Here is a 21,372-nt window from a genome sequence, read left to right on the forward strand (position 1 = left end):
CTTAGCACGCGAACTGGAACGGTTTGAAAATACTTAGAAACCCTTTATTATGCAAGTATGCGAAGGAAATGTCAAGGGAAATAATAAAAAACGAAGTAATAAAATTTAAAGTAGTTAAATTTGTGTCGGAATTCGATAGAAGTAGTAGTCATAAGGCCGAGAAGTACAAATGTAGGTAAATTTTTGTAGAGTCAGTAAACCCTTTTTTCTCTAGCATATAAAGAAGACACTCAACCGATTTCATGAAGCTATACATGCCTTTACGGAGTGAAATTTGGTATTCTTAGATCATCCTTAGTATCGGTTTCGGCTGAATATTGAGATAAGTAGAAAAATCTCCTAGTCCTCCTACATATGTTTCATGAACAGAGGTCGTTATGAAGGACTCAAGCTGCACTCGAACTATTTCCTCGATACTGTTTATAATATGACCTTATGCTAAGTGGATAGTGCATCAGTCTCAATTGGACGGTTGGTCAAAGCGGAATCGCTGGCAAATGCAAAATCGACGAACTTACCAATGGTTCACCCTTGCCCCGCTCACATCAGTATGGGACTGTGGCGGACCTCCATTGGGATCTCGCGTTCTAGCACCGAACTAATGAACCTTGCGTTTGCTTTGCACGCTAGTCGATGAGCAGATTTCATGCGACTGCTAGATAGTTTTGGCCTAGAGTGGAACTCAGGGAATCTAAAGATCTACCTGCCTTGAACAAAATTCATCTTGCCACAATCGTAGGAGTACCCAGTGGACACTGTTCAATAGGTGTCTATGTCGTAAGGCTAAGAATCTTGTGTGGAGGAGGGTGACATGGAAATATCTAAGCACTTTCTCTCCACTGTCCAGCCTCTGCACGACTCAGGAGGAAACATTTCGGTACTCTTACGTTCGGCAAACCAGAAGATATAGCCAAAACTGGCTTAGCCGTTTCAATAAATTGGTGATAGGCTCAAAGCTCTTTCTCGACTTGCAAGGGTCTTAGGACCCAGTATTTAAGAGTTTTTAGGTACCACAACGGACCGGTGTTCTAAGCCTTCCAAATGAGTTCCCTGTTAAAAGGTTGATGATTGAAAAAATGTGGTTTTAGACGTGAACTTCTTTCAAGTCTTCTTCTCTTTGTTCCACAATGAGTTTAGCCTCAAACTAAAGCCGTACTTCCAGAGCAATCTGAACCAAAATACAAAATAGTAAGCCGCTATTCAAAAATTTAAGAAAATATTCCTTCAAAATTGTCTTTTGAAATTCCAGGAGTGGCAAAAACGCATTTCTGCACACGAAGGAGCCTTCCTTAACTCAAATAAAAGAACATTTGCGAATGTTCTCATCGTAAAAGCACTCACTTGTGGGCTATCTTTCATTTCCGGCACCGGAAACATTTAGTGCCGGCGCGCCTAACAAATATTTATGCAGTCAGTAAATACAGAGAAAAAAGGGGAAATCCCTAAAAATAAACACATCACGCTCGTAGCGTAAAAGTTGGCAGCTGAGGCGGTCACTGAACTCGAGCAAACACACCCACAGATGGCGCGGCGCATAAAGCTTCCGCCATAAATGTGAGTAGACATTAACTAACCGCACAGCGAGTAGTGCAGTCGGGGACCCAACCTATTTCCTAGTTTCACGCACTCACACACACAAACACAATACAAGTGAGCCCACTTTCAACTGCCGGACTGCTCACCCACTTTGGCTGCTAGCAGCTAACCCTTTTTTCAGAGGGGCTAACATTGTCGCTTGCTGCCAAAAGGGCTGCCAAGAACTCTCATGATGTATTCAAGCCATTTTTCCCCCTTTACAAATCGCTGAAAGTCATTGTTTTATTTGTTTATTTTTTCCGTGCCGCACACTTGTCAGTGTAAATGATAGGTCTTACTCTCATTGTTTTCTCAAGCTATCAACGCCATTAGTTGGCATTTCGTGTGAGTGCGTATGTGTGTGTGTGTGTGTACGTGCACTTATTTGTGAGTTGTCAACCCGAACGCGACAAAAAATTGGCGGAAAAGTCATCTTGGCCGCTGCACGACATCGAAAAATACTTTACTGTAGTTGGGTCGACGAAATGGGGAAAACAGCGGGATTCTGTTCGTTATTTGCGCACATCACTCTTCCACGCAAGGGTTCTTAATACAAGAAATGCCCTTTAACAGCGCCCAATGCTACTTTTACGACTCGCAATCCATATCGTTTTGGTTTCCTGTTTCTGTCGCGTTATTTGTACCTTTGGCGACTTGGCGACTGCCTGGCTCCTTGAATTTCCTTCTTGCTTTACTCTGTCTACAAACGCAGCTTTCTTCTATAAAAAGTTTGTGCTTACGCGCGTGTGTGTGTGTTGGTGTTTCCACTAAAGGATGCGCAAGCATTTGATATATGACAACTTTATTCACTTTGTGCTTACAACTTGCACATTATTGGTTCGCTAACCCTTCGGTGTCCTTCAGCAGCGCACTTTTTTCTCCTTCCTGTCTCCTGTCTCCTGTGTGACATAAAAATGTCATTTGTTTGCCATTTCTTACAACATTTTACGGTGCACTTTTTCAATTCCTGGCAAATTGACGGCTTTGGAGTAATGTAGGAATATGTTCATTGTATGTATATCCATAAGTATTGTTCACATCCTGAATTTGTTTTTGTGTTTTTCTGATTATCATAAATTTTATTGAAACATCTGAGACAGCACGTCTTCAGTGGATTAGTCTTGGTGATCTTGAGAGTTTAGTATTCCAACCAATTAAATCACGACAACTAACTGAAACTATATTAGGTAAACATCTCATCTCGTTAAAATCACTTTTAAATGGACAGACGGAGCTTCCAAAGGTTTCCATTGGGTTTGAGGAAAAGTCCTGAATCGCAGACATCGACAAAGTTTCGAAACCGTTCCCACGATTGTTGGAACCGCTATGAACCCGGAATTTTAGCCGTACCATGATAGTCGAGTTAAAGTAACCGTCAAAGTAACTGATATGTTAGTTTTTTATTTTATGTTCATCCCCTTCTTTTTTCTCACCTCTTTGCTTTGTCGTTCATATTTTTCGCAAACCTCCTCCCTGCGTACTCATATCTCAATGTGTTGTAAGTATTTACAATTAATTTTTCCCACTTTTCGAAATCTCTTCTCGCTGCCTTAGTAAACCGCAAATCCACGCGGCTTTTCTCCGCTGGTAAAAATACCAACCACCAGTGACCGCAAGTCGGCAAATAATTGGGGATGCCTTTGAAAAATGAAAGTGACAGTAAATTGTAAGCGAGTTACCGTTATTTGCTTTGTGGCTTGTAGCGGCCACATTGTCTGACCACCATTCAAAGCGGCAACAACAAATAATAATTAATATCATATGCAAAATTTGTGTAATTCGCACCGGCTGGTATGCCATAAAAATGCAATTGCGGTTGAGCGGCTTGTAAAATATATTTATTTCCAAGCATATTTCGAAATTAGCAGCTGGTCTTTTACTCGTTCCGTTGAGAATGCAAATATTTAAGCACTGGCTTTTTCACTCATTTGTTCGCGTAATATTTGCTGCAAGGCCGTTTGGCAGAAAATTTATTCGTAATGCTCCCTGTAACCGCAAATCACTTCCTCGCATTTGCTTTTTCTCTAATTAGTTGGGTTATTGAAATATTTTACAAGTGTTCTGTTACTTTGTTACACGCGCTTTTACACTTATCCGCTTTTGTGGTTAGCTTTCGATAAATTTTGAACTTGATATTAGGAGCAGGGATATTTGGACAGTAATGGATGAATTTTTTCGTGTACTGTGGGGGTAAAATCTTTCAATAGTACAGTTAGTGGTGGATTTTTGCTGAAGGCTAACAGATTTCAGTCTTAATTTTGAGAAAAATCATAAATTTCTATGTCGGCTAAAACCAGTTGAGACAAAGAAGCGAAGCAAATGGGTCTGGTAGTGAACGAAGGCAAGATGAAATATCAAACAAACAGTCGTCGCACTGGCGACTTCGTTTCCACGACACTGTTAACAGTCATAACTTAAAAGTCGTAGATAATTTCGCCAAAATTGGAACCGGCCTTAAGACCAACAACAACGTCAGCCGCGGAATCCAATGCAGAATAACTCTTGCCAACAGGTGCTACTTCGGATTGAGTCCACAATTGAGATAAAAAGTCCTCTCTCGACGAACAAAGACCCAATCATACAAGTCTCATCATCCCCGTACTGCTATATGGTGCAGAGGCATGAGCGGTCCAAGATGTCAGCAGAGATCCAATTCGGTCCCATTGCAATGTGTATGGGGCTAGTCCATGGACTTTGCAGTGGCGAACGATTCCTCTATAACCAGGCAAACAAACGATGTTTTCTAATGAAGTAGCTTGATGCTATTTTTAGTGAGGACAGGCTCTACTTGGTTTGACACTAGTATCCGCTCTTCTGTCGGAATGAATACTCACTTCTCTGAAAGAGACTACGCTTCGTAGCACTACGTATACCGCCACCTTATTAGTAGCAACTTCTGCCTCTAAATCACTGCAGTTATTCGGTGCCTAAAGCTAAGTTTGACGGAAAGCTTTTAACAGAAAACTCATTATCCAACATTCCCACATAGACCTATCCGCGAAAAAGCTTCTTCCCCAGCGTCCCCTCACCATCCACATATCCCTTGTCTACATGTGAGGCTCTGTGACGAAGTAATCCAAATTTAAATATCACATCATATGCGCCAATCACATCAAATGATAGCATGTGACTTCTTTGCGTGACAACGAAATCGACAATGCTTCATTTTAACTAGTTTTAGGATAGTTCACAGCGCTTAAGCTTGTGTTATTAGACTGAACTTTTTGAATTTTTCATGAGTCAATTGCTTGATATGACATCACGTCAACATTTTATTAATATTGATGTGATTTGAAATCATATGATGCAAGTGTCTTATAAAAATCGCTCGTGATCGTTATAAATTCTAATATTGATGTAAACATTGATTTTCATATTGCTCTGCCCAAATCACATGATGCCAAGTCATGTGATATTTATATCTTTTTACTTAGAATGGATCATGGCGCTGAAATAAACCATTTCCATTTCAATTAATCGAACTGTAGTGTCATTTCTACTAAATATTCTTTAAATTTTTTTCATTTTTATTGCTATTCATATGAAATTCTCTGTTTCACTTCATAAATCAGTTCCATTTTATTTCACTTAACCTGCAACAACAACTTTTGCGCACTTGGCCATTGGCCTTCGCATGCATCAGTGATTGCATGAAGGTCCGCGCAGCATCAATCCATACACCGCACATCACAGACACCGACAGACAACAGTAGTATCCTCCAAACTACTCAACGCTGTGACATTTTTGCTCCGACTCGATATTTCAATAACAACGAAAATGAGAAAAGCCAACAAATTCGCCGAGGCATTTGCATATTGAAAACAATAAACGAAACAAAACAAAAAATTGTAGGTGGCAAACGAAATAGCGCAAGTGCTTTTAGACACATCGGCACATAGGTGTGTTTGTGGAGAGACCGGTCAATGAGCAGCGAAGAGTGAGCTGGCAGCCAAAACATTCCATTATGGTGGGTGCTATTGTTGACGTTGCTGTTGACATTGGACACTTTGTTTAATTTGCAATAAAAAATATTATAAAAAGTAAATAGTGAGAGAACAAAAGAGTAAATACTAAGGAAAAGTGCTACCAACTACATGTATGCACCGATACAGATTCGCATGACCGTGTGTGTGTGTGTGCGCGTCTGATAAACTGCAACTGTCGAGTGTATTGCTGCCAGTTGTCTCCTCCAACGCGCGCTGGAGCTGCCGCTGTTAAGTTGCGCTACTTTGTTGTTATTGTTGTCGTTGACACTGCAGTATTGCCGAATCGAAAAGTGCATTTTTATGTCGCATTATGCCGAGTGTTAATAGCACTTGTCTCCCAAGCGACCAACAAAAGTTATAAGAGCGTAGCATAAGTGCAGCGCAAAAAAAAAAAAAAATAATACTAAAAAATAAAACTTAAAACTACCATAAAATAACAATAACAAAAGAGGTATTAATTTCCATACTGAAAACCGTGACCAATGGCTTATAGTGGGAGCAGGTTGTTGTTGAATGCAGCAAACCGATACACGATGCAGTTAGAGCCGTTTTAGAGCAAAAGTGAATCATATTTAGGGTTCTCGTCGAATAAGAAATATTTAGTGGTGGGTTATGAGAGTTATGGGCCTTGATTGGCAGCGCTTAGTCGCAAGGCAATAGTTGCTCTTAGAGATCATGTAATCTCTGTGCTTTATGCGACGAACGGAGGCATATTTTATAAATTTCCAGAAGCGAAGTTGCATACATTTTTGACTTACCTATGAAGTCCCTTTTATTCTGAGACGAGAAAAGATTTTAAAACTTACCTGAAAAGAAGGAAGAAAACAAAGTTGTAAAGAACGGTTTTATAAAACTTAAATTTTAGTATTTATTTATAAAAGATTTTGCGAAGAACTCAGAGAACATCGCTTTTGGGGCGATAAGCCTATCTTTATAGAGATACTGTAGCTAGTATTAAGGGGGCAGGATTATAGAGTAAAAACTAAGGACACTCCATTATTTCAAAGTAAGTTAATTGGCTTTACAGTTTCCGAAGATTCCGGTCCGTCCAAGCGCCCAGACAGGTTTAATATGGAAGTATATTACGCCAAAGTTTGTGAGATCATGAACTCTTTGAAGTTCTACATAGCAGCTCTGCTACCGGTTTGGGTGAAAAGAAGCCGCACTTCATTAAAGTTGAAGTCTGGCTCTTTGAAACAAGAGTTGATTGAGAGCTCCCGACAGAAAACTTTCCCCTCAACCTTCCCTTTGTGCTTTAACCCATCCATGGAAAAGCTCTCTTCGCCTCTTCTCATGGTGGTCATAGTCGTAATTCTACGTTTCATCACCTGTCAAGACATGTTTCTGAAGCACCGCTATCGTATTTTTTTAACATTTCTCTCCACCAATCGACTTATCTTGAGCAATTGCCAAATTGTGTCAGATCCCGCATGAAAAAAATGCTTCTAAAATCAAATCTTTATGGTTTTTTGATTGTATGCGGATGCCACCAGTGCCTATAGTTTTTCTAATCTAACAATAGGTCATATGACGATCTTGTAACAGCAGTTTGAGTACTGTATAACCGTCTGCGAATGCGGGATAAAGACTCTGGGATCCACGTTTCCAAATAGGATCACATTCTCTCAGTAGCACCTAGTAAGTATATTGGAATTTATCAACATGTTTGGCCTAGGTGGGTCGTTGTGACTTAGAGGGGGCACAATAGACCTAAGGTCGCGGTGTAATCCTAAAATATTTATCTTATCTTATCTATAACATTAAAAATGTCGAAATGTTGGGTTAAAATCGATTTTTGATTGTGATCGATTCGGCCTTTCTTTAATCGCCATCTTTAGGCGCTGCTCTCTTGTAAAAAATTCTTATGTAAAACCAAGACCAAAGTTAGTGAGCTGCTTCCGATACAAGCGAGTATGTAGTACAGATTATTCAAGTTTTATTTTACAGTTTTTCGATTGTTTTATTTTTATGAATGACTCAAATGACAAATTACTAGCAAAATATGTCTTACAAAATTTCTACCAACACAAAAAAAATGGATATATGTATATAGATTCTAATTCCAAATTTAAAATAAATCTCCACTCCAAATCGCCAAAATTTGCACTAATTTACAAAACTCACCCAGCTTATTTGGCATTACGCATATTTATGTCGCATATTTCTCGCCAGCAATTCAGGCGAACAAAAACGCCAATATGAGAAATTTATGTGGCAAGACCCCAGTAACTAGGCTACTTAGCTACCGTACGCAGCAGCCCCCAAACTGCCATTCAAAATTAATAAATTTGCTGATAGCTTCTATCGATGGCAAGTCACCAGTGCACCGGCGTGCGGGCCACCGCTCACTGTGACCTGTTCGATAACGATCGGCGGTGGTGGAGGACCCCCCATGAGCGATCGATCGATCGAGTATGTGTAAGATCTTATCGATAAGTATGACTAGGTTTGTCAGTTATGTGGGCATTTACGCACGCCTCGTACTTGCTGCATAAATACTGGTAATGCTACATAACTACCGGTAATGATATTTATTTGCTAACTAAAATATGTATATATTTTTTAAGAGTAATATTTATATTTTTTTTATTAACTTCTGTTTTATGAATTTTTTTTTATGTTTATTTTTTTTTATTTTTATTTTTTTACGAGTTGCTAAGCAAGAGTAAATCTCCATATAGTTGTGAAAAAAACGGTTGCTTTGCCATCAGCGCCCGTATTGCGGGCGTTTGTGGTTGCGGTTGCGGCTCCTTGGCAAGCGCTTTTTAATACATACTTTAACCATTCACTAAGCTACATATTTATGGCGGATAAATGTTTCGGAAAGAAAAATTGGAAAAATAACATTCGATTCCAGCTGGCGATTGGCGCATACGGCACCCCCACTGTGCGCATGCGTCAGAGTTTAATTTGACTGTAAAGTGGTAGCGATTATTCAATTTACTTTATTGGCATTTTATTGGTTTGCCGTTACCTCTGCGCCTAAAATAATATGTATATTTGGCAATATTAAAAGACTTTTGCTCTTGTCTAATGAGTAAATGGCTATACTGGCCATAAACAATGAATATATTAATAGTTGTTGGTAAATAAATTTAGAGTTATTGTACAGTTAATTGTGATTTTACTGCTTATAAGTTGCGAAAAATTGAAAAGTGGCATAAAGTATATTATTTTATTTTATTATTTTTATATCCTGAACAGAGTGTATTAAGTTTGCTACGAAGTTGGTAACAACTAAAAGGAGACGCCTGTCTATAGATTTACGCGTACTAGCACCTTAGTTTTTGATATATCGATCTGAAATTTTGCACACACTGTTTTCTTTTGAAGAAGTTGAACATTTATCGGTACGGCCTATATCGGACCCTTATAGCGTATAGCTGTCATACAAACTGAGTGATCGAAATCAAGTGCTTGTATGGAAAACTTTTTAATTTGAAGAGCTATCTTCACGAAATTTGGAATGAGTTATTAACTGAGACTATAATGACAGCTCCCAAGATGTTATTCTGATCGAACAACTATAGCATATAGCTGCCATACAAACTTAAGGCTCGAAATCAAAGGTTGGTAAACAAAGGTTGGTATTTGTGTAGAGTATTTTAACTTCGCTGCAGCCGAAGTGAACGTTGTTTCTTCTTTACTTTTCGGTACTAAAATTTCCATTGAAAAAAAAGAAAACGAAATTTGCAAAAAAAAACTCCCTTCTATTTTGTAGTTTTTTCGTATTATTTTCCGTTTCTTTTTATCGCCGTTGTGTTCAAGTTCAAATGCGTCGAAAAAAATATCTCTCCGTGCTTTACCGCTCCGGGCCTTTTTGTAACGTTTTCGACAATTTAATTAATATCGACACGAGCTCAACAAGCGGAAGTACAATTAGCGAACGCATATCAAAACGAGCAAGGCAACAGCCATACATACCGCTATATACCTACAATTAAATGTATTACGGTAGGTTGTCAAACGATTTTGACATTTGCCACCGTTTCATATCTGAACATTTCCTACCAAATTGGTTCGCAGATTAGCGTTCATAATACGAATGAGTTGAAAAAACGACACAAACAACAAACGCATTACAAGAAATTCGTGTTCAAGCAAACACCTCCGGCGAGATAAAATTCAAGCTGTCAATAAAAAGCGTGCCGAAAGCTCAAACATGCTATTTTTTTTGTAAATATACTTGTAGCACTCAGGCGTGATTTTCTTATTTGAAAGTATTAAAAAATCATTATGTAATGAAAAATATGTATTTAGAAACAGTTGTTATATGATTTCGAAAAGTTTCGACTATTTTTTACATAATAGAACTTGAGGAAAAGATCTATATGCTCAGGAGCTTTTGAGTTTCAAACTAAATTTTTAAATTTGAGCTTTTCAAAAGCTTTAATAACGTCTGGTTTAGCACTAACGCACAATATGTTAAATTTCTGATTTATGAAATTATGTCTTTGAAAGTTTTCAACTTTTAAAAGCTTCAGAATGAATCATGTTAAATACCCGCCTTATGATTTTGTGTCTGTGAAAGCTTTTAACTTTTAAAAGCTTTGAATGAACTTTTGTGTGTAATTAATATTAGCAGTTGGAATGTGAGACACCGTTAAAAAGACTCATTGTAATTGCCTTTAACTATTTTTCGATGAGCTTTCACCAAAGCTCCTCATTTTGTCTTCGCTCAACACAATATGCAATTAATCATCAAATTATTTTTTATTTTTGAAATTTGATTAATTTTGAAACCTTCTTTATTGCCACCGCATGGTGTTGATGGGCTTCTCAACTCATATCAATAATAAAAATTATTAACAATTAATTAAAAATTATTTTTGAGTCTGTCATTCACTCAATTAGTTAAGCATTTAGCAGCTGCTTAGCAGTGCAAAAGGAAAAAAAGTAAATAAATACAAAACTGGCTTTTCGGCGGCGGTCGACTCTCAAATTTCAATCAACTTTGCCTGCTGTCATCATTCTTCACCTTTCGTTGGCGCATCAGATTCCGCCACGCATCGTTTTAAGTAAGGTATTTATTCAAATTTTGTAAGTATTTGTGTACACAATGGAAAAAAACGTTTGAAATGTCTGGTATGCGCTGCCATAATTGGGTAGCAGAGACTTTTTTTTAATTTTTATTTCTTAAATTTTTTTTTATTTTAATGTGTTGAAAACGCGCGACAGGTGCTTCGGAAATGTAAGTAAACACAGAGAATTTGCTGAGCAATGATATGAACAAGTGTATTTGTTAAATTGATTTTTAATTTATGCAATTATGCATTCGAGGTATTTATCTATTGAGAAGTTTCTTGGAATAAAGATATCAAGCCTTACTTATTTTTATTACTCATATACCTTAGGGTGGGTAAAAAAGAGAATTATTTTTATTCGCCTTATACATTTCTTTTCCTCCAAGAAAGCCTCCCCAAGCATGAGCTCTCAATTTTAACAGCCGAAAATTCTTTTTCGAATGCTTCTGGCATCAGCATATAGGAAAAGTGCGGTAGCGCCGAAGCATAAAAAAAATTAAAAAAATACTGTTTTTAACTTAGCGCTATAATAATTCGTTGTACTTAGTATTTGAGCTCCACTGCATTGCATTTTGTTTGCAACAAGCAAAAGTACCTCCGACAACATGCCACAAATCACACATGCCCTTACATTCGTCACACGTCTGTCGACGGAAAATGGTTGAAAGTGCGATATTTGCCCACACATTAGCAATGTCAACAGACTTGCGACAAACACGGACTTAGACAAAACAACTGACTTCTCCACCAAGCACTTCTTATAACTTTTAAATTTGTTGTGGAATTTCCACCGAGAACGCGTTTGATTTATTTATTTATTTCTCGTGTTTTAGATAAAAAAACTAATTTAGATAAGCTTCACACTTTCAAATTTCACGCCACTCGCAGCTTCACCGAAATTGCTCAAACAAATCACAACGATTACTTACATGAATAAGTATTGCCTCGGAGCAGCTTTTACTTAATGATAATAAATCGCTCAGTCGATAAGATCAATGTAATGAATTCAAAAGCTCAGCCTGCAGCTTTGGGTGCCATGAAAGCTCTTAAAACGTCCACACCGCGATAAGCATCACAGCAATATTTCATTATTAGGAAATTTTAGATTTATTGGCATTGATGGCAGCAAGGGCTGGGTTAGTGACAAAATGTCGTATGAATAACTGTTTAATTGCTGCAACGATCTGATAAGCAAAGATTTTTGGGTTTAAGGAATGCGATTGTAAATAGAGTGTTAGTGTCGACATTCACTTTTTTAGACGCCATTATGCAAAGGAGATGGGTGATATTAATAATGTGAAAATTTAATTGATGCAGCGCAAGAAATGAGGATTTACGCAGCTTAGGAGTTTGAATTTATATTTTTCTTAAAAATATATTATATACTTGTATATAACGACCGCATGGTCTTATTAAGACAGTAAACTCTTGCTAACTTTGGAAAAATGCCAGTTCATTGTATAAGCCTATAAAAGAACAAGTCAAATCTTCGAATCATCATCACTTTGACATTTATTTACATTAAAAAAAAAACAAACAAGCTTTCAAGTGGCAACTCAAATCAAGAGTGTGGTTACACAGTGTAAACATAAATTAATGTAAATATTATATATTAACTTATATATAGCTTATATAATATTACTCTTATGAAATCACTTTGTTCTGCACCGCTATGCCTAAAGCGTATGCTCTTAACCAACTATAACTGGTTTCGCGTGGGGTTCTCAGTGCTGAGGGTGCTCCTCCACGCCGCAGTAACAATCATAGTATTTCAGCGTGTTGCTAGATGTGGGTTTTCGAAAATACTCATCACGTCACACTCTAACTCTGAAGTATTTACATACTTGTTAGGCCCTATCAATTACCAAATGTAAATCCTAAATCAACTATATATCTTCTATCGCGCACTTCAGGGTAGAATGTGACTGCTATGGTTGATCTCTGAGTGGGCTCTCCAAATTCTTCAACGGTCATTTAGAGGTTAGAAAATGCTTAGGTTTGGTCACGAATCTTGCACATAGTTTAAGCGTGCAAATTGAAGAAATAGCTAAATCGGTATCAGCAAAATATACTACAACATTTCGTAAAATCACACCAAGTTCACTAAAAGTAAGACCTCATTATGGACTTCGTTTATGCGTGCCCGATACCAGAACAGCTAGATGGGTTTAACGTGTTTCAAATAATCAAAATAGTATACATTGAAGCAAATGAGTTGAAACGGAGCTTAAAAAGGTTTACTTATGCTATCTTTCAGAAGGCTTGTTAACATTGCAATATGGAACTCTCCTAAACTCAATCAAAGCCTCCGCCGTCAACTCACTTCATAACGCAACGCTTAAAATAAGTTTTCAACCTATAAAGCATGAACTCGCTCAGAAAACTACCCAAAGACATGGCGTATCCACAGCCCAGCAGTAAAGCCGGCATTTCGAAATACGCCATATTCAAGGGCGCCACCTCACGGTACTCCGTTTGAAACGTGCTGAAGTTGCTATGCTGCAACGATTCCTCTAATCCCTGTTCCAAGGCATGCGCATGAAATCCATAGGCAAACATCTGTAACATATGTATGTCCAACAAGTGCTGAAAAGCCCAGTTCTGCTTAATCGGTATGCCGCCGGACAAAATCTCAACGGGCGTGTCTAAGGCCATGGCACGCGGGCGCCTCAGAAAACGTTGTCTATACAAAAGCAGCATGCACTTATCGAAAAATATGAGCTGAGCATAGCGGGGATCAAGTACATTCTGTGTCGCTTTTATCGTAGAAAATGGTGTGACTTTGAAGAGCTCTTGCACAACGGCCGGAAAGCTGTAAAATTCCGCAAGCTGCTTATCTTCCAGTGTAATCAAAATGGGTATGTTTAGATCGCGCAGATCTTCGAAGGACTCAATTTGACGTTCAAAGATTTGTGTGGTCAATATGCTGGAGAGACATGTTAAATAGATAGAAGATATTACGAAGCCGCACAAAGCAAGCAGCAGGAACATGAGTTGTTGAACACGTCCACGTAGCAATGTTAATTTAAATGTGGTCTGCAAGATGCTGCTGATTACCTCGAGTAAAAAATATGCAAAATGCCAAGCACCCAACTGAAACCGACTAATTCCGGTGGTAAAAATTATTATAAAAATAAAAGTTGTCAGCAATACCCGCCACACGGCGCTCGAAAATGGCTTGGAAAGGTACAGATAGCTGTCGATTGGTTGCGGATAGCGCACAATTAGATAGCCTTTAAACAGGAATACACTTTGACTAGTCGGCACCATATCGCTAGTAATGAAAAAATCAGCACAAACGTCCAACTGGCCAGCGATGAGCATTTCAACGCATAACAGTGCCATGTACAGTTTATTCGGCGGCACTGAGACACGCACGAACTCGAGTTTGGCATTGTAACGCCACGCAAATAAACGCAGTAGCTCTGGCGCCATACCTCGAACTATATGATTTCCCTGTTTATCTTGGTAGAGCAGTGCGCGTGGTGGATTATCGCCAATGCCAGTGCGTATGATTAAGCCTTGCAGGTTTGCTGGTTCTCTGCGCGCTTCTAGATACCCGAAAAGGGTTGTATGATGCACACGTAAACTGGGAAATGGTGTGTAGGTCAATATTTCTATAGCTTTTGGGTGCTCGGATGACCAAGCACTAAATAGTAGCACGTTTAGGTAGCCATGCGACCAGCACCAGTCGAACAGCCAATGCCATGAGCGCAAAGTCTTCAACCCGGCATAAAAATCGTTGCCAGTGTTTCGATCCGCGATGAAGAGGATATGTGTATGTTGTCGACCGTGTAGTGTTTCCTCAAAGCCTCGCAGTTGTTGTAATTCCACTGCACTATTTCCTTTAAGTATTACGATGGCTATAATATTGGCATGGTAAAAGCCTTTCAGTTTTATACTGCGGTTCGTAGTGAGTCGAAGTTTCGGCCATTCTTGTTCTCTCATTAGTAGATCACAACGCAGATTATGTTTGTCGCAGTAGAACAACAGCGTGCTTGCATTGGTGCTAGTACTAAGATCGGTTATAATTTCAGTTAGTTGTTGTTGGTTTGTGGCCTGCCCTAAAGGCAGTAAGGCCCTGGTGAAAATCACGAAGCCAACCGCCTGCGTCAAGTACATTTTTCAACTGACAGAAAGAATGGAAAATATGTTAAAACAATGGCTTTTTTGCTGATTTAAATACTTTTATATTTGTAATTAAGAATTCAACTGATTACAGATTACCAATAAAGTAGTTATTAGCAGTTTCTCTCTTGTGAGTGATAATTGTTGGTTAGGAAAGGCTCGTTATGTCCAAAGGGAAGATAATTAGTAGGGAAAGTCAACACCTATTTCATATCTAACGACAATGCTCTGCCTGTCGTTTGACTAATTAATCCATTACTTAATTGCTAATATCAAAATATTGAGCTAAATAAAGGCTTTGACCGGATAGTAATAGGACTCGTCGATATAAAAAAAATGTATTGAACCAATCGTTACAATTCTTTAAAAATTTCCAAATTAGGCTGCGTCGATTCAGCGTTGCCAGCGCGACTTACAAGCATTGAAAGCGTCACGGACGGCATTCTCCGAAATAACCTTAAGAGCCAAGGTGCATGCTGCATGAGATCCCCTCTGTCGTCTCAAAATGCTTGCCTTTCATCGGCCTTTTCAGGCAAGGAAACAAATAAAGCCCGTGGGCCACATCTGAGCTGTAGGACGGCTGCGGAAGCGTTGGGATGCCGGCCTTCATTAGGTAGCTGTTCACAAGAAAGGCGGTGTGAGCCGGGGCGTTGTCGTGGTGCAATTTTCAATCGGCTGCGATGTCTTATCGGACCCGATTGACAGTTCGTTTGAATTTTGTGAGGACTTCCACGTAAAACTTGGCGTTGAGGGTTTATCCAGAAGGAACAAATTTATGGTGGACGATGCTTTGATGACAAAAAAGACAATGAGCATCATTTTCACTTTGGGCGAGGACTCGCCGGCGTGTGCCACTCGGAAGATTGCCTCTTTGTCTCGGGATCATACTCGAAGATCCACGACATATCAAGCGTCTCTGTCGCAGATTACTGAGTTTATTCGCATATACCTCTGCTATAACGAACGCTGCCTTTTCGGCTTGCACCACTTACAGAAACAGGTCGCGCAAAAATGTTTGTCCTGATTCTCCAGGTGCCCGGAGACAACTGACCAGCCGCTCGTTCGTTAGCTAGCAACGCCCTCTACCGATTCCAGTCTGTGCACGCTCCGAAGTACAGTCTCGGCGGAAGAAAATCGGTCCTATTACTTTCCAGACAAACCGTTCTGTAAAGCCAAAATAAAAACCTCGTAAATTATCGTAATGTTTTTAGTTCAAAAACCTATGCAGCATATTTTCGCTCAAAAAGCTCAGCAATGCCACTGTATAGCCGCAGCCCAAAAGTAGTGCTGGTACTTCGAAATACTGCATATTTAGTGGCGTGACCTCGCGGTATTCCGTCGGAAATGTACTGAAGTTGCCATGCTGCATCGAATCCTCCATTGACTCGGTAAAGGCATACCAATAAAAACCGTAATCGAGAATTTGCAGTAAAAGCATGTCAAGCAAATCTTCAAACGGCCAGTTGTTCTTCATCGGTATGCCACCTATAGCTGACGCAATGGCAACATCCAGGGGCTTTGCACGCGGTCGTGTTAAGAAACGTTGCCTATATATATGAAATAAGCACTTGTCAAAGTACATAAGCTGAGCGTAGCGCGGATCGAGTGAATCACGTGTTGCCGTTATCTCACTAATCGATCGTATTTCATACAGCTCTTGCACAATTTTAGGAACGCCGAAGTTCTTGAGAACTTTCGTGTCCTCAGCGGTAACTAACACAGAAATATTGAGCTTGTGCAAATCGTCGAATGACTCAATCGGACTTTCGCGTATTTCGGCGGTCAACATGCTGGAGAGAACTGTTAAGTAAATCGATGAGATGACGAAGCCGCAAATTATGAGCAGCAAACGTAACAATGGATTAACGCGCCCATGTATACATGAGAACTTGAAAGAGATTTGCAAGAGGCTACCGATAACATTGAGTGTCAGGTATTCAAAATGCCAAACGCCACACTGCAGACGACTAATGAGCGCGATGACAGCAATGAGAAGAACATAAGTAGCCAGCAATATGCGCCAGACTGCTGATGAAAATGGTTTGAAGAAATAACGGTATCTGGCGATAGGTTGCCCATACCGCACAAGCAGATATCCTTTATATAGAAATAACGAGCGACTAACGGATGTTGCACCGGTTTTTACGTACATGTCGGCGCACAGATCAAATTGTCGCTTGGCGAGCAGATCAACACAATCTTTCGACCCAAACGTATTATTCCCAGGCACTTTAACTTCGACGAACTCGAGCGTGGCATTATAGCGCCAGGCGAATAGCCGCAAAAAGTTCGGTATTATGCCTTTATACTCCAGCTTCCTCCGTTTATTGTGAAAGAGTAGTGCTCGTGGCGGATTATTTCCAATTCCAGCGGTTATCGTTGCGCCTTGGAAGTTCATTGTCCGTTTTCGTTCTTGTAAATAATTCGAGAGAGTTGTGTAGTGCACATCCAAACTCGGAAACGGTGTATAGGTGATGAGTTCCTCTGCTGTTCGGTTCGTTTTCTGCCAGGATTCTAATAGTAGAACATTTAGGAAACCATGCGACCAGCACCAATCAAAGAGCCAACGCCATGAACTCAAAGTCAGTTTCCTTGTTTGAGGAGTTAAGGATTGCGTTGCAGCTATAAACAGTATATGCGTGTGGTGGCTGTCGAGTAGAGTTCTCTGTAGACCTATGAGGTGTTCTTGGTACGATCGCTTGCTTCCTTCCAGTAATACGATGGCAAGTATATCCGCGTGATAGTAGCCCTTGAGTTTTACAGCACAGTTTGTGCTGAGTGTAAGTCTCGGAATTTTCGTTGGCTTTATCAGTTGACTACAGAGCAAGTTCCCGGTATCACAGTTGAACAATAGAGTGCGCGCACTGATTCCCCGACTGAGTAAGCTTATAAATTTGCTCGGCTGTTGATCGGTTGAGGCTTGTAATGGTAGCGACAGAGCTAAAGCCGTGTAAAGAATTGCGAGCTCAAACGAATGTGTCACGCTCATTTTTAGACTGTGACATTTAGCGATTTAAAAGCACTCTAAATGTTATGGAAAATGGTGCAGTAAACCATTAAGTGTGTTTCAATCAAGGAAATGGATGAATTAAGCTAATGATGAGTAGTAAAGTGCATTAGCACAATTCATTTAATTGTTGGAAAATTGTGTCGGAAGTGGGTTGTTTAGGATTTAAAACTTTCTTTATATAGTGATGTTCAAAAGTGGCCAAGAAGTTGGGAGTTAGATTGTGGATTGTAATCAGTATTTTGTAAGAATGTGGTTTCTCGAGAGAATTGTTGATGGAAGATGATAAGATAGAAATATGTATACAAACACTTTCGATGAGAACTACCAGGCAACTTTCGCCAGATTAAAGGTTCAACATCTTGGATATCAAATCTTCGGTCATCTGCTGAAAGCGAAATAATCTTCTTCGAAATTGTCTCAAAACGCTTTGTCGAATCATCAAGTCATTTGATTCATATTCAGAAGTTTTGCTATCACCAAAACTACCATTTTAACTGTTTCAAAGAAAACGTCTACTGCCAAATATCGTTACTTTTTCGCGACATATCCTTTTATTTGATAAGACAATACTCAGAAAATTGATATGGGGTGAATTGTTGCTATAAGATTGGTCTATAAATAAGCAACAGCACAGACATCTAAATCCCAAAAGTACTTCGTAATGAAATTTTTCGACTCTTAGATGTCGAACTCAGAACTCGAGTATCGAGCCCTTCTGCACAAGTTTGCCAGTTTTACCGTATACAAGATTGTCCTTGGTGGGTTATTGCCTACAGCAGTGCGAGGTTTCAGACAAGGCGACTCCCTACCGTGCGATTTTTTCAATATACACTTGCAGAAAATAATTCGAGCTGCAGATCTGAATGGAGAAGGGAGTGTACAGTTGTTGGCGTACGTCGATGCTATTTATATCCTTAGCAGCAACAGCCGTTCGTTAGTTCCGACTTTCTGTATTGAAAGTGTTCTACGATGTTCACGAAAACTAGAAAATGGCGTATAGGTGAAAAGCTGCATGCTGGTTTCGGTCCAGGATTTCAAATAGTAAGACCATTCGACCCAAACCAATCGAACAGCCAACGCCATAAGGGTACCTCGATTGATGTAGCTTGAAGCTAGTTACTTGTAATGTGCTAGGTCTTTCAAGGTACTTCGAACATTACGTGTCTGCCCAGCAAATTTCGTTTCGATGCGGCGTTGAGTTGTAGTAACTAGTACAATCTCTCGATTATCGGGTCATCCGAATCATGAAACGCTTTCAGCTTGAAGTTGTGGCTAGGGTTGAGAGTAAGTTTCGACGCATTTAGCGGTTTAATTGGTTGACTGCAGACCACATTGTGCATGTCGCAGTAGAATAAATGAGCACGTGCGCTAATTTTACGACTTAATGAAGTTATAAATATGCGCGGTAGTGTTGCATTTGTAGATAATAACAGAGCCAATAAAGTAGCGACTATGTTTAAGTACATTTTCGAACTAGAGGCATAAAAGTGCAGTGCTGGAATAGCAAAAGCGACAGTTTTGGTGGTTAAAACGGGATTGTAGAGCGTGCAAATGTATATTGAATGGCTATATATGTTGAACTTGATTATGAGCAATATGCATTAGCTTAGTTCAATTATCTTAATTACAAAAATTAATTATCGGCGTAAAGTCGAATGAAAGTAAAAGTATTTATGAAGAATTCTCTGCTGAGTGCCCAGAACCAAATTCAGTTAATTATACGTCCTGCACTAAAGTGGTCTCTATTGTCTCACATAACTCAGCCTGTGAGTCCAGTTTTCAACGGCAGAAACCACGAATTGTGTTTGATTAATTAAACTAATTACTTTAACCGGCAATTGTTGTGGTATGTGTAGTAAATATAATTATGAAACAGTAAAAACGTTACGCCACAACTTATTTAATTATTTTCAGCATTCTCATGCCTTTAAGCCATGAAGCAGCTCGCTTTGCTACTTTGCAGCTACCTGTGTGTCTACGCAGATGCGGCACCAACAAATCTGCGTTATGTCATAAAAGCGCTTAATGCCAAAATTAATGCAGCCACCACTCTTTTCTACACAAATGCGCAAGCTCGCTTGGAATTTGAAGCGGTCTTGCAACAACAACTGCCACCAAAGATACTGGCCTCAGAAAAAGCCGCAACACATTTAGAAGACTTGTATAATACGAACGTACTGACAGTAGTCTTTTTGGAACCTACCTTTACGGAGCTGCTACAACAGTTATACGCTTTGTTGCCTACCAACAGGCGCTTGAGCCATAATCTTGTGTTGTTGGTAGCGTATGGGTACGAGGAACAGCGCTGGCTCTTCGAGTGGTGTTGGCAGCAGCGGCTTTTGCATGTATTGCTCTTAAGCGTGGAAAACGCCACCACGTTCACCACCTATACACCCTTTCCGCGCCTGCAGCTGGTCAATACAACACTCAGCGCCTATTTCGAAGAATATTATGCACAAACAAACTTTAAAGGCTATCCGCTACACTTCAACGGTGGCATAAGTCCACCGCGTTCGCTGTTACATGAAGACCATCACGGAAAAGTGCTGCTTAATGGCTTTTTACCACGTTTGATACAACTTTTTGCCGCCGTACACAATGCAACGCTCCGACGAGTTCGAACTTCGGAGAAGTACAACTTTGGTAGATGCAAGGAGATGATCGCACAAAAGCGGATAGAGTTATGTACAGAATTTTATTTTGTTGGCGGAAAGTTGTACCTAACAAAGCCAATATATCTGTATGATATCCACCTATTGGTGCCTTGCGCACATCAGTTACCGATGTTCCATTACTTTGCCGCACCCTTTAGTTTGCAACTGTGGCTGTTGGTCGGCTTCACGCTCATCTCGCTCACCGCAATCCTATCTTTGATGTGTTGGTGTAGGTACTCCAGATGGTGCATTGATCAGCTGTTTTTTAACTTGGTCGCCTGTCTACTCTTTTTACCATTTTGCTTGCGTCCTTTTTCGGGTTATACTCAACGTTTACTCTACGTAACGCTGGTGGTGTTTGGATATTTGCTCTCCACCTATTATTTGGCACTGCTCTCGAGCATCTTTAGCGTGCATATCGATGAGCAGGAAATCAATGATATAGCGGACTTGAAGCGGCATAATATCTCCATATTAATTAATGAGCTCGATGTTGCTTTGCTGCACAGTTACAATGCCTCTGTGGAAATCTTTGAACGCATTCAATCGGTGCCAGTCGATGTGCTCGTGCGTAAACAGTTAGCTTTGGACACGCGCTATGGATATATGTGTGCTGATGATAAATGTTGTTTACTAATAAGTCAACAAAATTACATGCGACATTGCAGAATGCGTCTGTTAAGTCAGCCTACTATGAGTGCGTGGGCGGGTATTGTCATAGGGAATAATACTTTTTTCGAAGATGTACTAAATATTTACTTACAGCGCACTTTTGAAACCGGCATTTATGAGCATCTACAGTTACAAAGCCAAGAAGACGCAAGGCGTATGAATATCACACAATATTTTCACAATGAGCATGTAGAAACTGTCCACGCCCTTAATCTGGAGTTTTTTCAAATACCTGGTATGGTCCTGATTATCGGATATGCATTCGCGTTAATGGCATTTCTAGGCGAACTTGTGAGATATCATTATTGGAAATAAATACTTT

The 21,372-nt window shown here is 39.7% G+C and overlaps 1 protein-coding gene across 5 annotated transcripts in view; it reads right to left on the reverse strand.

Moving 5' to 3' along the window:
* Positions 1-21,372, reverse strand: part of LOC105230165 (pneumococcal serine-rich repeat protein) — a 166,477-nt gene that overhangs the window by 92,001 nt on the left and 53,104 nt on the right. The window lies entirely within an intron of this gene.

This window comes from Bactrocera dorsalis, chromosome 3, assembly GCF_023373825.1.
Source record: "Bactrocera dorsalis isolate Fly_Bdor chromosome 3, ASM2337382v1, whole genome shotgun sequence".
Lineage (NCBI taxonomy): Eukaryota > Metazoa > Arthropoda > Insecta > Diptera > Tephritidae > Bactrocera > Bactrocera dorsalis.